Here is a 14,425-nt window from a genome sequence, read left to right on the forward strand (position 1 = left end):
CCATACACTGGCTCCCCTCCCCCGTGCGCTGTGCCCCAGCCCTGGCCCGGGGGAATAGGCGGCCGCCGGGCCACAGGGTGGGGGGCGCAGCTGAAAGGGGTTGTGGGGGAGGGCCGCCCCTGGCTGGGGTCAAAGGGCGAGCGCCCCGCCCCTCCCGCCCGTGCGCAGTCAGCGGCCCCGGCGCGCTGGGGGTGGGGGGCGGGGAGGTGAAGGAGGCCAGGCGAGGAGAGGAGGGGGGCTGGAAGGGCTCCACCTTGGCGGGTCCAGCCGTGGAGGCGCATCTTGTGTGAGTGTGAGTGAGTGAGTGCGTGTGAGTGTGAGTGTGTGTGTATACAGAGACAGCCCCCAACCCCGGCCCGCCGCTCCCTGCCCGCCCCGCCTGTCACCCCCGTCCCTCGGAGCCCGCGGGACGCGGCCGGCGAACTCAACAGGCCCGACCCGGCGCGGGGCCTGGGGCGGGAGGAGGCGGCGGGGAAGCGCAGAGAGGCTCGGCTTCTTGAGCGGGGCAGGGGCGCCCTCCTCCATCCACGGCCACACCACCCCGAACGCGCCCGATCCCGTCTGGTCTCGGAAGCTAAGCAGGGTCGGGCCTGGTTAGAACTTGGATGGGAGACCGCCCGGGAATACCGGGTGCCGTAGGCTTCTTCTTTTTTTTTTTTTTTGCCTCTGGTTCTGTCGCGTTTCTGGGAGTGCGGGGGCGGCCCGGGGTGGGGGTGACCCCCACCCTCAGCGCCCGCCGGCCGCGGTGCCTGGCGCCCCAGCCCGCACCGTGGGGCCTCCTCTTGTCCCGAGCCGTGACACCGCCGCCACGCGGCAGCATGCGTGGCTTCTGGACTGTCAGGTCTCAGACCAAAGGTCTGCTCTGTGGGAGCCGACACGCTGGAGGAAACCTTGAGAGTCTGAGAGGGGAGGGAGTTCCAGAAGAAGGCCAGGATGTCATTTTGAGGGAGTATGTGACCAGAACTCCTCCCGTTGCTTTTGGGGTTCTATGGGCTACACGTAGGAATCTTTGGTGGTGGCACCTGATGTTCGGGGATCCGGAGTCACACCCAGACCTGCTCCACAGGCCTCCTTTTACTTTTCTCTTCGGATTCATTTTTTTTTTTTTTTTTTTTTTTTGAGACAGAGTCTCGGTTTGTTGCCCAGGCTAGAGTGAGTGCCGTGGCGTCAGCCTAGCTCACAGCAACTTCAAACTCCTGGGCTCGAGTGATCCTTCTGCCTCAGCCTCCCGGGTAGCTGGGACTGCAGGCATGCGCCACCATGCCCCGCTAATTTTTTATATATATATCAGTTGGCCAATTAATTTCTTTCTATTTATAGTAGAGACGGGGTCTCGCTCTTGCTCAGGCTGGTTTTGAACTCCTGACCTTGAGCAATCCGCCCGCCTCGGCCTCCCAAGAGCTAGGATTACAGGCGTGAGCCACAGCGCCCGGCCGGATTCATTATTTTTAAAAAGTGTCTCTTATCTCTATTATTGCATTTACTTTTCTCTCTCTTTTCAAGCAGATGATGGGAGTCCAAGTATTAAGGTGACATGTGTTGCCCGTGCCCCCCTCCCCCCCCCCGTGTTCTTATTCATTTACCCCTCATGTTGTTCCAGCATATTGTGGGGGCACCAATGTTAAGGACGGGTGCGTTGCCCTCTCCCAGCCTCCCCCCTCGGGTCAGAGCTTCAAGTGCGCCCATCCCCCAGTCGGTGCGTACCCACCCCATTCCTAATGGATGTGTATGCCCATCCCCTCCCCCCACCCGCCCGACACCCACCCGAAGAAGGTGATTCCTCTGTGTCCACTTAGGTGTCCATCGGTTCGTACCCATTTGCTGGTGAGCGCGAGCACGTGGTGCTCGTGTGTCCATTCTTGGGATACTTGGCTTACTGGAACGGGTTCCAGCTCTGGCCAGGAGAACCACGAGAGGTGCCCCCTCACCGCTGCTCCTCATAGCCGAATAGCACTCCGTGGTGTCCACGCGCCACATTTTATTTACCCACTCGTGGGTCGATGGGCACTCGGGTGGCTTCCAGGTCTTTGCGATTGTGACTTGTGCCCTGACACTAACCCTAACCCTTACCCAGCCCGTCTCCTCCACGGCCCCTGCCTGACTGACTCCTTCCCGCCCGGCCTATCACCTGTCACCGTCCTCTGCCCCTGCCTGACACGCTCCTCCCCGCCCGGGCCGTCACCGTCCTCGGCCCCTGCCTGACGGGGCTCCTCCGTCGCCTGGGCCTTCCAAGGGCTTGGTGTGGACGCTGGTTCCAGGACGCCCTCCCAGGAACCCGGTAGCAGGGCGGCCGCAGCGTCTCGCGCAACCCAACCGTCCGCCGGCTGGCCGCCGTGGCTAAGTGGCCTGCGGGGGACGTGCTCCCGCTGTGCCGTGGGGGCCCAGCCTGGTGTCTTCTCTGAGGCCCCGCGGCTGCCGCTCCCCGCAAGGGGAGAGCCGCGGAGGTGGGGACCGCCTCCTCATGGGGACGTACACCCAGCTCTCCACGTCGGATTCCGGGGCTCTCTGTCCTGCCAGAAGGCCCAGCTGGCCTGCGGGTCCTCAGAGTGGCAAAAACATCCGAAAACTGAGATTGAGGGTCCGGTGGGTGTCTGCACTTTTGTGCTGGGCACCCCAGGGAGGCCCGGGGGCTGGCTGGACAACGCGGTCTGCTGGGCTGGGGGGGGGGTTTGGAGGAGCAACTGATGCCCTTTGCACTTTGGGTAGCAAGTGTCTGAGGTGTCTCTGGGCCCTGTGCCATGTGGGGGCGGGGGCGGAGGCGGGGTGGGAGGAGGAGGAGGAGGAGGAGGAGGAGGAGGAGGAGGTGGGAAGGGCCGTGGCCTGCAGTCGTGTTCCCCGGGGTGGCACAGCATGTGGCTTCTTCCACAGGCTGCTTGGCCTGGGCTCCCTGCACCTGGGCCTTTGGAGGACTGGCCCTGTGCTTGCCAACACTTCCTGCAGGGACCCAGAGCTGGGAGGTTGCATCTCTCAGCCCTGGGTCGGGCAGAGCCCCAGCGGGCCATGCCCACAACCTCTCTCAGCAGGGGTCCCCCAGAAGGCTCCTTTGGGACCAGGATTCTCTTGCGGGTGACTCTTTAAGGTCTGGCCCCTGGATGGAGGGGCACCAGGAGTAGAGGAGCAGGAAGGGGAAGGGGGTGGCCATGCGAGGGGACACTTTCAGGCCAAGTCCCAGCTTCAGTCTGATCCTCCTGGGAACCCCGGGGTGGACATCACACCTCCTGGTTGCCCCGCTCTGAGACAAGGAGCCGGGCTTCGCATTGCCACAGCAGCCAGTCGTGGGCTGAGGACACCTGGGGCGTTGGGAACTCCCTGGCTTCTCCTTGGTTTAACATCTGGAGCTGCTTGTGAATCGTGCCGCCACACACACCCGAGTGCAGGTGTCTTCTGCACAGACTGCGGGCCTCGCTCTTCTGAATGCCGCTAGCTCGCGACCCACCCACGGGTGAACCTGGTCAGGGTACTTTCTCTCAGGGGCAGACTCTGATCCGGGCGGGCTACCGGTGTCTCTGTTTGCTCCTTTCTTTCTTCCACTTCGGGAAAGGCTTCCTTACTGGGTGTGGAAATCTCCTATGCCTTTCCTCGCCTATTCTGTCAGCTCTAAAATTCTCTTTCGGTTGCCACCCTCACAGATGGATTAGGAAACTCTTTGCGGTGCACTCATTAGTGAAATGACCTCAATGACGCTGGAATCCAATATCTAATCGCCAATTTTTAGCGAGTCCACACGCCAGGGTGGTCGGGGTCCAATGCAGCCCCGGCCAGGCCCAGGCCCCTTGGACTGGGCCACAGGAGGACACAGAGGAGGGTCCCGGCCCCCACGGTAGGTAGAGGTGCGGGCAGTTCTCCAAGGGCTTGGGTGTTTTCCAGAGGGAGGAGATGGAGGGGACTGATTTCTTCAGCGCCCCACAAACCACGCCACCCCACCCCACCCATGGGACACATCCCGAGAGAGAGAGAGACGCCCCATACACTGGCTCCCCTCCCCCGTGCGCTGTGCCCCAGCCCTGGCCCGGGGGAATAGGCGGCCGCCGGGCCACAGGGTGGGGGGCGCAGCTGAAAGGGGTTGTGGGGGAGGGCCGCCCCTGGCTGGGGTCAAAGGGCGAGCGCCCCGCCCCTCCCGCCCGTGCGCAGTCAGCGGCCCCGGCGCGCTGGGGGTGGGGGGCGGGGAGGTGAAGGAGGCCAGGCGAGGAGAGGAGGGGGGCTGGAAGGGCTCCACCTTGGCGGGTCCAGCCGTGGAGGCGCATCTTGTGTGAGTGTGAGTGAGTGAGTGCGTGTGAGTGTGAGTGTGTGTGTATACAGAGACAGCCCCCAACCCCGGCCCGCCGCTCCCTGCCCGCCCCGCCTGTCACCCCCGTCCCTCGGAGCCCGCGGGACGCGGCCGGCGAACTCAACAGGCCCGACCCGGCGCGGGGCCTGGGGCGGGAGGAGGCGGCGGGGAAGCGCAGAGAGGCTCGGCTTCTTGAGCGGGGCAGGGGCGCCCTCCGCCATCCACGGCCACACCACCCCGAACGCGCCCGATCCCGTCTGGTCTCGGAAGCTAAGCAGGGTCGGGCCTGGTTAGAACTTGGATGGGAGACCGCCCGGGAATACCGGGTGCCGTAGGCTTCTTCTTTTTTTTTTTTTTGCCTCTGGTTCTGTCGCGTTTCTGGGAGTGCGGGGGCGGCCCGGGGTGGGGGTGACCCCCACCCTCAGCGCCCGCCGGCCGCGGTGCCTGGCGCCCCAGCCCGCACCGTGGGGCCTCCTCTTGTCCCGAGCCGTGACACCGCCGCCACGCGGCAGCATGCGTGGCTTCTGGACTGTCAGGTCTCAGACCAAAGGTCTGCTCTGTGGGAGCCGACACGCTGGAGGAAACCTTGAGAGTCTGAGAGGGGAGGGAGTTCCAGAAGAAGGCCAGGATGTCATTTTGAGGGAGTATGTGACCAGAACTCCTCCCGTTGCTTTTGGGGTTCTATGGGCTACACGTAGGAATCTTTGGTGGTGGCACCTGATGTTCGGGGATCCGGAGTCACACCCAGACCTGCTCCACAGGCCTCCTTTTACTTTTCTCTTCGGATTCATTTTTTTTTTTTTTTTTTTTTTTTTGAGACAGAGTCTCGGTTTGTTGCCCAGGCTAGAGTGAGTGCCGTGGCGTCAGCCTAGCTCACAGCAACTTCAAACTCCTGGGCTCGAGTGATCCTTCTGCCTCAGCCTCCCGGGTAGCTGGGACTGCAGGCATGCGCCACCATGCCCCGCTAATTTTTTATATATATATCAGTTGGCCAATTAATTTCTTTCTATTTATAGTAGAGACGGGGTCTCGCTCTTGCTCAGGCTGGTTTTGAACTCCTGACCTTGAGCAATCCGCCCGCCTCGGCCTCCCAAGAGCTAGGATTACAGGCGTGAGCCACAGCGCCCGGCCGGATTCATTATTTTTAAAAAGTGTCTCTTATCTCTATTATTGCATTTACTTTTCTCTCTCTTTTCAAGCAGATGATGGGAGTCCAAGTATTAAGGTGACATGTGTTGCCCGTGCCCCCCTCCCCCCCCCCCGTGTTCTTATTCATTTACCCCTCATGTTGTTCCAGCATATTGTGGGGGCACCAATGTTAAGGACGGGTGCGTTGCCCTCTCCCAGCCTCCCCCCTCGGGTCAGAGCTTCAAGTGCGCCCATCCCCCAGTCGGTGCGTACCCACCCCATTCCTAATGGATGTGTATGCCCATCCCCTCCCCCCACCCGCCCGACACCCACCCGAAGAAGGTGATTCCTCTGTGTCCACTTAGGTGTCCATCGGTTCGTACCCATTTGCTGGTGAGCGCGAGCACGTGGTGCTCGTGTGTCCATTCTTGGGATACTTGGCTTACTGGAACGGGTTCCAGCTCTGGCCAGGAGAACCACGAGAGGTGCCCCCTCACCGCTGCTCCTCATAGCCGAATAGCACTCCGTGGTGTCCACGCGCCACATTTTATTTACCCACTCGTGGGTCGATGGGCACTCGGGTGGCTTCCAGGTCTTTGCGATTGTGACTTGTGCCCTGACACTAACCCTAACCCTTACCCAGCCCGTCTCCTCCACGGCCCCTGCCTGACTGACTCCTTCCCGCCCGGCCTATCACCTGTCACCGTCCTCTGCCCCTGCCTGACACGCTCCTCCCCGCCCGGGCCGTCACCGTCCTCGGCCCCTGCCTGACGGGGCTCCTCCGTCGCCTGGGCCTTCCAAGGGCTTGGTGTGGACGCTGGTTCCAGGACGCCCTCCCAGGAACCCGGTAGCAGGGCGGCCGCAGCGTCTCGCGCAACCCAACCGTCCGCCGGCTGGCCGCCGTGGCTAAGTGGCCTGCGGGGGACGTGCTCCCGCTGTGCCGTGGGGGCCCAGCCTGGTGTCTTCTCTGAGGCCCCGCGGCTGCCGCTCCCCGCAAGGGGAGAGCCGCGGAGGTGGGGACCGCCTCCTCATGGGGACGTACACCCAGCTCTCCACGTCGGATTCCGGGGCTCTCTGTCCTGCCAGAAGGCCCAGCTGGCCTGCGGGTCCTCAGAGTGGCAAAAACATCCGAAAACTGAGATTGAGGGTCCGGTGGGTGTCTGCACTTTTGTGCTGGGCACCCCAGGGAGGCCCGGGGGCTGGCTGGACAACGCGGTCTGCTGGGCTGGGGGGGGGGTTTGGAGGAGCAACTGATGCCCTTTGCACTTTGGGTAGCAAGTGTCTGAGGTGTCTCTGGGCCCTGTGCCATGTGGGGGCGGGGGCGGAGGCGGGGTGGGAGGAGGAGGAGGAGGAGGAGGAGGAGGAGGAGGAGGTGGGAAGGGCCATGGCCTGCAGTCGTGTTCCCCGGGGTGGCACAGCATGTGGCTTCTTCCACAGGCTGCTTGGCCTGGGCTCCCTGCACCTGGGCCTTTGGAGGACTGGCCCTGTGCTTGCCAACACTTCCTGCAGGGACCCAGAGCTGGGAGGTTGCATCTCTCAGCCCTGGGTCGGGCAGAGCCCCAGCGGGCCATGCCCACAACCTCTCTCAGCAGGGGTCCCCCAGAAGGCTCCTTTGGGACCAGGATTCTCTTGCGGGTGACTCTTTAAGGTCTGGCCCCTGGATGGAGGGGCACCAGGAGTAGAGGAGCAGGAAGGGGAAGGGGGTGGCCATGCGAGGGGACACTTTCAGGCCAAGTCCCAGCTTCAGTCTGATCCTCCTGGGAACCCCGGGGTGGACATCACACCTCCTGGTTGCCCCGCTCTGAGACAAGGAGCCGGGCTTCGCATTGCCACAGCAGCCAGTCGTGGGCTGAGGACACCTGGGGCGTTGGGAACTCCCTGGCTTCTCCTTGGTTTAACATCTGGAGCTGCTTGTGAATCGTGCCGCCACACACACCCGAGTGCAGGTGTCTTCTGCACAGACTGCGGGCCTCGCTCTTCTGAATGCCGCTAGCTCGCGACCCACCCACGGGTGAACCTGGTCAGGGTACTTTCTCTCAGGGGCAGACTCTGATCCGGGCGGGCTACCGGTGTCTCTGTTTGCTCCTTTCTTTCTTCCACTTCGGGAAAGGCTTCCTTCCTGGGTGTGGAAATCTCCTATGCCTTTCCTCGCCTATTCTGTCAGCTTTAAAATTCTCTTTCAGGCCGGGCGCGGTGGCTCAAGCCTGTAATCCTAGCTCTCTGGGAGGCCGAGGCGGGCGGATTGCTCGAGGTCAGGAGTTCGAAACCAGCCTGAGCAAGAGCCAGACCCGGTCTCCACTGTAAATAGAAAGAAATTAATTGGCCAACTAATATATATAGGAAAATGAGCCAGGCATGGTGGCGCATGCCTGTAGTCCCAGCTGCTTGGGAGGCTGAGGCAGAAGGATTGCTTGAGCCCAGGAGTTTGAGGTTGCTGTGAGCTAGGCTAACGCCACGGCACTCACTCTAGCCTAGGCAACAAAGCGAGACTGTGTCTCAAAAAAAAAAAAAAAATTCTCTTTCAGTTGCCACCCTCACAGATGGATTAGGAAACTCTTTCCGGTGCACTCATTAGTGAAATGACCTCAATGAAGCTGGAATCCAATACCTAATCGTCGATTTTTGGCGAGTCCACACGCCAGGGTGGTCGGGGTCCAATGCAGCCCCGGCCAGGCCTAGGCCCCTTGGACTGGGCCACAGGAGGACACAGAGGAGGGTCCCGGCCCCCACGGTAGCGGTGCGGGCAGTTCCCCAAGGGCTTGGGCGTTTTCCAGAGGTAGGAGATAGAGGGGACTGATTTCTTCAGCGCCCCACAGACCAAGCCACCCCACCCCACCCATGGGACACATCCCGAGAGAGAGAGACGCCCCATACACTGGCTCCCCTCCCCCATGCGCTGTGCCCCAGCCCTGACCCGGGGGAATAGGCAGCCGCCCACCCACAGGGCGGGGGGCACAGCTGAAAGGGGTTGTGGGGGAGGGCGGCCCCTGGCTGGGGTCAAAGGGCGAGCGCCCCGCGCGTGCGCAGTCATTGGCGGCAGCGGCGGCGGCGGCGGCGGCGGCGGCGGTGGCGATGCGCTGGGGGTGGGGGGCGGGGAGGTGAAGGAGGCCAGGCGAGGAGAGGAGGGGGGCTGGAAGGGCTCCACCTTGGCGAGTCCAGCCGTGGAGGCGCATCTTGTGTGAGTGAGTGAGTGAGTGTGTGTGTGTGGGTGTGTGTGTGTTGTCTGTGTGTCTGTGTGTCTGTGTGTGTAGAGAGACAGCCCCCCACCCCTGCCCCCCCCGCCCCGCCCCGCCCGTCACCCCTGTCCCTCGGAGCCCGCCGGACCCGGCCGCCGGCGAACTCAACGGGCCCGGCCCCCGCGGGGCCTGGGGCGGGAGGAGGCGGCGGGGAAGCGCAGAGAGGCTCGGCTTCTTGAGCGGGGCAGGGGCGCCCTCCGCCGCCTTCTAGGGCCACACCACCCCGAACGCGCCCTATCTCGTCTGATCTCGGAAGCTAAGCAGGGTCGGGCCTGGGAATCCCGGGTGCCGTAGGCTTCTCCTTTTTTGTTTTGGCCTCTTGTTCTGTCCCCTTTCTGGGAGCGCCGCGGAGGCCCGGGCTGGGGGTCACCCCCACCCACAGCGCCCGCCGCGGTGCCTGGCGCCCCAGCCCGCACCGTGGGGCCACCTCTTGTCCCGAGCCGCGACACCGCCGCCACGCGGCAGCATGCGTGGCATCTGGACTGTCAGGTCTCAGACCAAAAGTCTGCTCTGTGGGAACCGACACGCCGGAGGAAACCTTGAGAGTCTGAGAGGGGAGGGAGTTGCAGAAGAAGGCCAGGATGTCATTTTGAGGGAGTATGTGACCAGAACTCGTCCCGTTGCTTTTGGGGTTCTATGGGCTACACGTAGGAATCTTTGGTGGTGGCACCTGATGTTGGGGGATCCGGAGTCACACCCAGACCTGCTCCACAGGCCTCCTTTTACTTTTCTCTTCGGATTCATTATTTTTAAAAAGTGTCTCTTTTCTCTATTAGTGCATTTTCTTTTCTCTCTCTCTTCAAGCAGATGATGGGAGTCCAAGTATTAAGGTGACATGTGTTGCCCGTGCCCCCCTCCCCCCGGTGTTCTTATTCATTTACCTCTCATGTTGTTCCAGCGTATTGTGGGGGCACCAATGTTCAGGTCGGGTACATGGCCCTCTCCCCGCCTCCCCCCTCGGGGTCAGAGCTTCAAGTGCGCCCATCCCCCAGTGGGTGCGCACCCACCCCATTCCTAATGGAGGTGTATGCCCATCCCCTCCCCACGCCCGCCCGACACCCACCCGATGAAGGTGAGTCCTCTGTGTCCACTTAGGTGTCCATCGGTTCGTACCAATTTGCTGGTGAGCGCGAGCACGTGGTGCTCGTGTGTCCATTCTTGGGATACTTGGCTTACTGGAACGGGTTCCAGCTCTGGCCAGGAGAACCACGAGAGGTGCCCCCTCACCGCTGCTCCTCATAGCCGAATAGCACTCCGTGGTGTCCACGCGCCACATTTTATTTACGCACTCGTGGGTCGATGGGCACTCGGGTCGCTTCCAGGTCTTTGCGATTGTGACTTGTGCCCTGACTCTACCCCTAACCCTTACCCAGCCCGTCTCGTCCTCGGCCCCTGCCTGACTGACTCCTTCCCGCCCGGCCTGTCACCTGTCACCTGTCACCGTCCTCGGCCCCTGCCTGACGGGGCTCCTCCGTCGCCTGGGCCTTCCAAGGGCTTGGTGTGGACGCTGGTTCCAGGACGCCCTCCCAGGAACCCGGTGGCAGGGCGGCCGCGGCGTCTCGCGCAACCCAACCGTCCGCCTGCCGCCCTCGCTAAGCGGCCTGCGGGGGACGTGCTCCCGCTGTGCCGCGGGGGCCCAGCCTGGTGTCTTCTCTGAGGCCCCGCGGCTGCCACTCCCCGCAAGGGGAGAGCCGCGGAGGTGGGGACCGCCTCCTCACGGGGACGTACACCCAGCTCTCCACGTCGGATTCCGGGGCTCTCTGTCCTGCCCGAAGGCCCAGCTGGCCTGCGGGTCCTTAGAGTGGCAAAAACATCCGAAAACTGAGATTGAGGGTCCGGTGGGTGTCTGCACTTTTGTGCTGGGCACCCCAGGGAGGCCCGGGGGCTGGCTGGACAACGCGGTCTGCTGGGCGGGGGGGTTTGGAGGAGCAACTGATGCCCTTTGCACTTTGGGTAGCAAGTGTCTGAGGTGTCTCTGATCCCTGCACCATGTGGGGGGGGGCAGGAGGAGGAGGAGGAGGAGGAGGAAGAGGAGGGGGGCAGTGACCTGCAGTCGTGTTCCCGGGTTGGCACGGCATGTGGCTTCTTCCACGGGCTGCTTGGCCTGGGCTCCCTGCACCTGGGCCTTTGGAGGACTGGCCCTGTGCTTGCCAACACTTCCTGCAGGGACCCAGAGCTGGGAGGTTGCATCTCTCAGCCCTGGGTCGGGCAGAGTCCCAGCGGGCCATGCCCACAACCTCTCTCAGCACGGGTCCCCCAGAAGGCTCCTTTGGGACCAGGATTCTCTTGCGGGTGACTCTTTAAGGTCTGGCCCCTGGATGGAGGGGCACCAGGAGTAGAGGAGCAGGAAGGGGAAGGGGGTGGCCATGCGAGGGGACACTTTCAGGCCAAGTCGCAGCTTCAGCCTGATCCTCCTGGGAACCGCGCGGGGTGGACATCACACCTCCTGGTTGTCCCGCTCTGAGACAAGGAGCCGGGCTTCGCATTCCCACAGCAGCCAGTCGTGGGCTGAGGACACCTGGGGCGTTGGGAACTCCCTGGCTTCTCCTTGGTTTAACATCTGGAGCTGCTTGGGAATTGTGCCGCCACACACACCCGAGTGCAGGTGTCTTCTGCACAGACTGCGGGCCTCGCTCTTCTGAATGCCGCTAGCTCGCCACCCACCCACGGGTGAGCCTGGTCAGGGTACTTTCTCTCAGGGGCAGACTCTGATCCGGGCGGGCTACCGGTGTCTCTGTTTGCTCCTTTCTTTCTTCCATTTCGGGAAAGGCTTCCTTCCTGGGTGTGGAAATCTCCTATGCCTTTCCTCGCCTATTCTGTCAGCTTTAAAATTCTCTTTCAGGCCGGGCGCGGTGGCTCAAGCCTGTAATCCTAGCTCTCTGGGAGGCCGAGGCGGGCGGATTGCTCGAGGTCAGGAGTTCGAAACCAGCCTGAGCAAGAGCCAGACCCGGTCTCCACTGTAAATAGAAAGAAATTAATTGGCCAACTAATATATATAGGAAAATGAGCCAGGCATGGTGGCGCATGCCTGTAGTCCCAGCTGCTTGGGAGGCTGAGGCAGAAGGATTGCTTGAGCCCAGGAGTTTGAGGTTGCTGTGAGCTAGGCTAACGCCACGGCACTCACTCTAGCCTAGGCAACAAAGCGAGACTGTGTCTCAAAAAAAAAAAAAAATTCTCTTTCAGTTGCCACCCTCACAGATGGATTAGGAAACTCTTTCCGGTGCACTCATTAGTGAAATGACCTCAATGAAGCTGGAATCCAATACCTAATCGTCGATTTTTGGCGAGTCCACACGCCAGGGTGGTCGGGGTCCAATGCAGCCCCGGCCAGGCCTAGGCCCCTTGGACTGGGCCACAGGAGGACACAGAGGAGGGTCCCGGCCCCCACGGTAGCGGTGCGGGCAGTTCCCCAAGGGCTTGGGCGTTTTCCAGAGGGAGGAGATAGAGGGGACTGATTTCTTCAGCGCCCCACAGACCAAGCCACCCCACCCCACCCATGGGACACATCCCGAGAGAGAGAGACGCCCCATACACTGGCTCCCCTCCCCCGTGCGCTGTGCCCCAGCCCTGACCCGGGGGAATAGGCAGCCGCCCACCCACAGGGCGGGGGGCACAGCTGAAAGGGGTTGTGGGGGAGGGCGGCCCCTGGCTGGGGTCAAAGGGCGAGCGCCCCGCGCGTGCGCAGTCATTGGCGGCAGCGGCGGCGGCGGCGGTGGTGGCAATGCGCTGGGGGTGGGGGGCGGGGAGGTGAAGGAGGCCAGGCGAGGAGAGGAGGGGGGCTGGAAGGGCTCCACCTTGGCGAGTCCAGCCGTGGAGGCGCATCTTGTGTGAGTGAGTGAGTGAGTGTGAGTGTGTGTGTGTGGGTGTGTGTGTGTTGTCTGTGTGTCTGTGTGTCTGTGTGTGTAGAGAGACAGCCCCCCACCCCTGCCCCCCCCGCCCCGCCCCGCCCGTCACCCCTGTCCCTCGGAGCCCGCCGGACCCGGCCGCCGGCGAACTCAACGGGCCCGGCCCCCGCGGGGCCTGGGGCGGGAGGAGGCGGCGGGGAAGCGCAGAGAGGCTCGGCTTCTTGAGCGGGGCAGGGGCGCCCTCCGCCGCCTTCTAGGGCCACACCACCCCGAACGCGCCCTATCTCGTCTGATCTCGGAAGCTAAGCAGGGTCGGGCCTGGGAATCCCGGGTGCCGTAGGCTTCTCCTTTTTTGTTTTGGCCTCTTGTTCTGTCCCCTTTCTGGGAGCGCCGCGGAGGCCCGGGCTGGGGGTCACCCCCACCCACAGCGCCCGCCGCGGTGCCTGGCGCCCCAGCCCGCACCGTGGGGCCACCTCTTGTCCCGAGCCGCGACACCGCCGCCACGCGGCAGCATGCGTGGCATCTGGACTGTCAGGTCTCAGACCAAAAGTCTGCTCTGTGGGAACCGACACGCTGGAGGAAACCTTGAGAGTCTGAGAGGGGAGGGAGTTGCAGAAGAAGGCCAGGATGTCATTTTGAGGGAGTATGTGACCAGAACTCGTCCCGTTGCTTTTGGGGTTCTATGGGCTACACGTAGGAATCTTTGGTGGTGGCACCTGATGTTGGGGGATCCGGAGTCACACCCAGACCTGCTCCACAGGCCTCCTTTTACTTTTCTCTTCGGATTCATTATTTTTAAAAAGTGTCTCTTTTCTCTATTAGTGCATTTTCTTTTCTCTCTCTCTTCAAGCAGATGATGGGAGTCCAAGTATTAAGGTGACATGTGTTGCCCGTGCCCCCCTCCCCCCGGTGTTCTTATTCATTTACCTCTCATGTTGTTCCAGCGTATTGTGGGGGCACCAATGTTCAGGTCGGGTACATGGCCCTCTCCCCGCCTCCCCCCTCGGGGTCAGAGCTTCAAGTGCGCCCATCCCCCAGTGGGTGCGCACCCACCCCATTCCTAATGGAGGTGTATGCCCATCCCCTCCCCACGCCCGCCCGACACCCACCCGATGAAGGTGAGTCCTCTGTGTCCACTTAGGTGTCCATCGGTTCGTACCAATTTGCTGGTGAGCGCGAGCACGTGGTGCTCGTGTGTCCATTCTTGGGATACTTGGCTTACTGGAACGGGTTCCAGCTCTGGCCAGGAGAACCACGAGAGGCGCCCTCTCACCGCCGTTCCTCATAGCCGAATAGCACTCCGTGGTGTCCACGCGCCACATTTTATTTACGCACTCGTGGGTCGATGGGCACTCGGGTCGCTTCCAGGTCTTTGCGATTGTGACTTGTGCCCTGACTCTACCCCTAACCCTTACCCAGCCCGTCTCCTCCTCGGCCCCTGCCTGACTGACTCCTTCCCGCCCGGCCTGTCACCTGTCACCTGTCACCGTCCTCGGCCCCTGCCTGACGGGGCTCCTCCGTCGCCTGGGCCTTCCAAGGGCTTGGTGTGGACGCTGGTTCCAGGACGCCCTCCCAGGAACCCGGTGGCAGGGCGGCCGCGGCGTCTCGCGCAACCCAACCGTCCGCCTGCCGCCCTCGCTAAGCGGCCTGCGGGGGACGTGCTCCCGCTGTGCCGCGGGGGCCCAGCCTGGTGTCTTCTCTGAGGCCCCGCGGCTGCCACTCCCCGCAAGGGGAGAGCCGCGGAGGTGGGGACCGCCTCCTCACGGGGACGTACACCCAGCTCTCCACGTCGGATTCCGGGGCTCTCTGTCCTGCCCGAAGGCCCAGCTGGCCTGCGGGTCCTTAGAGTGGCAAAAACATCCGAAAACTGAGATTGAAGGTCCGGTGGGTGTCTGCACTTTTGTGCTGGGCACCCCAGGGAGGCCCGGGGGCTGGCTGGACAACGCGGT

General features: G+C 62.8%; 2 pseudogenes; both read left to right on the plus strand.

The window, feature by feature from the left end:
- The first annotated feature begins 523 nt into the window (after positions 1-523).
- On the plus strand, positions 524-642 carry LOC142875209 (uncharacterized; annotated as a pseudogene).
- Positions 643-4,486: 3,844 nt separating this feature from the next.
- LOC142875210 (uncharacterized) lies at positions 4,487-4,605 on the plus strand (annotated as a pseudogene).
- The last annotated feature ends 9,820 nt before the right edge of the window (positions 4,606-14,425 follow it).

This window comes from Microcebus murinus, chromosome 13 (genome assembly GCF_040939455.1).
Source record: "Microcebus murinus isolate Inina chromosome 13, M.murinus_Inina_mat1.0, whole genome shotgun sequence".
NCBI classification, from domain to species: Eukaryota; Metazoa; Chordata; class Mammalia; order Primates; family Cheirogaleidae; genus Microcebus; species Microcebus murinus.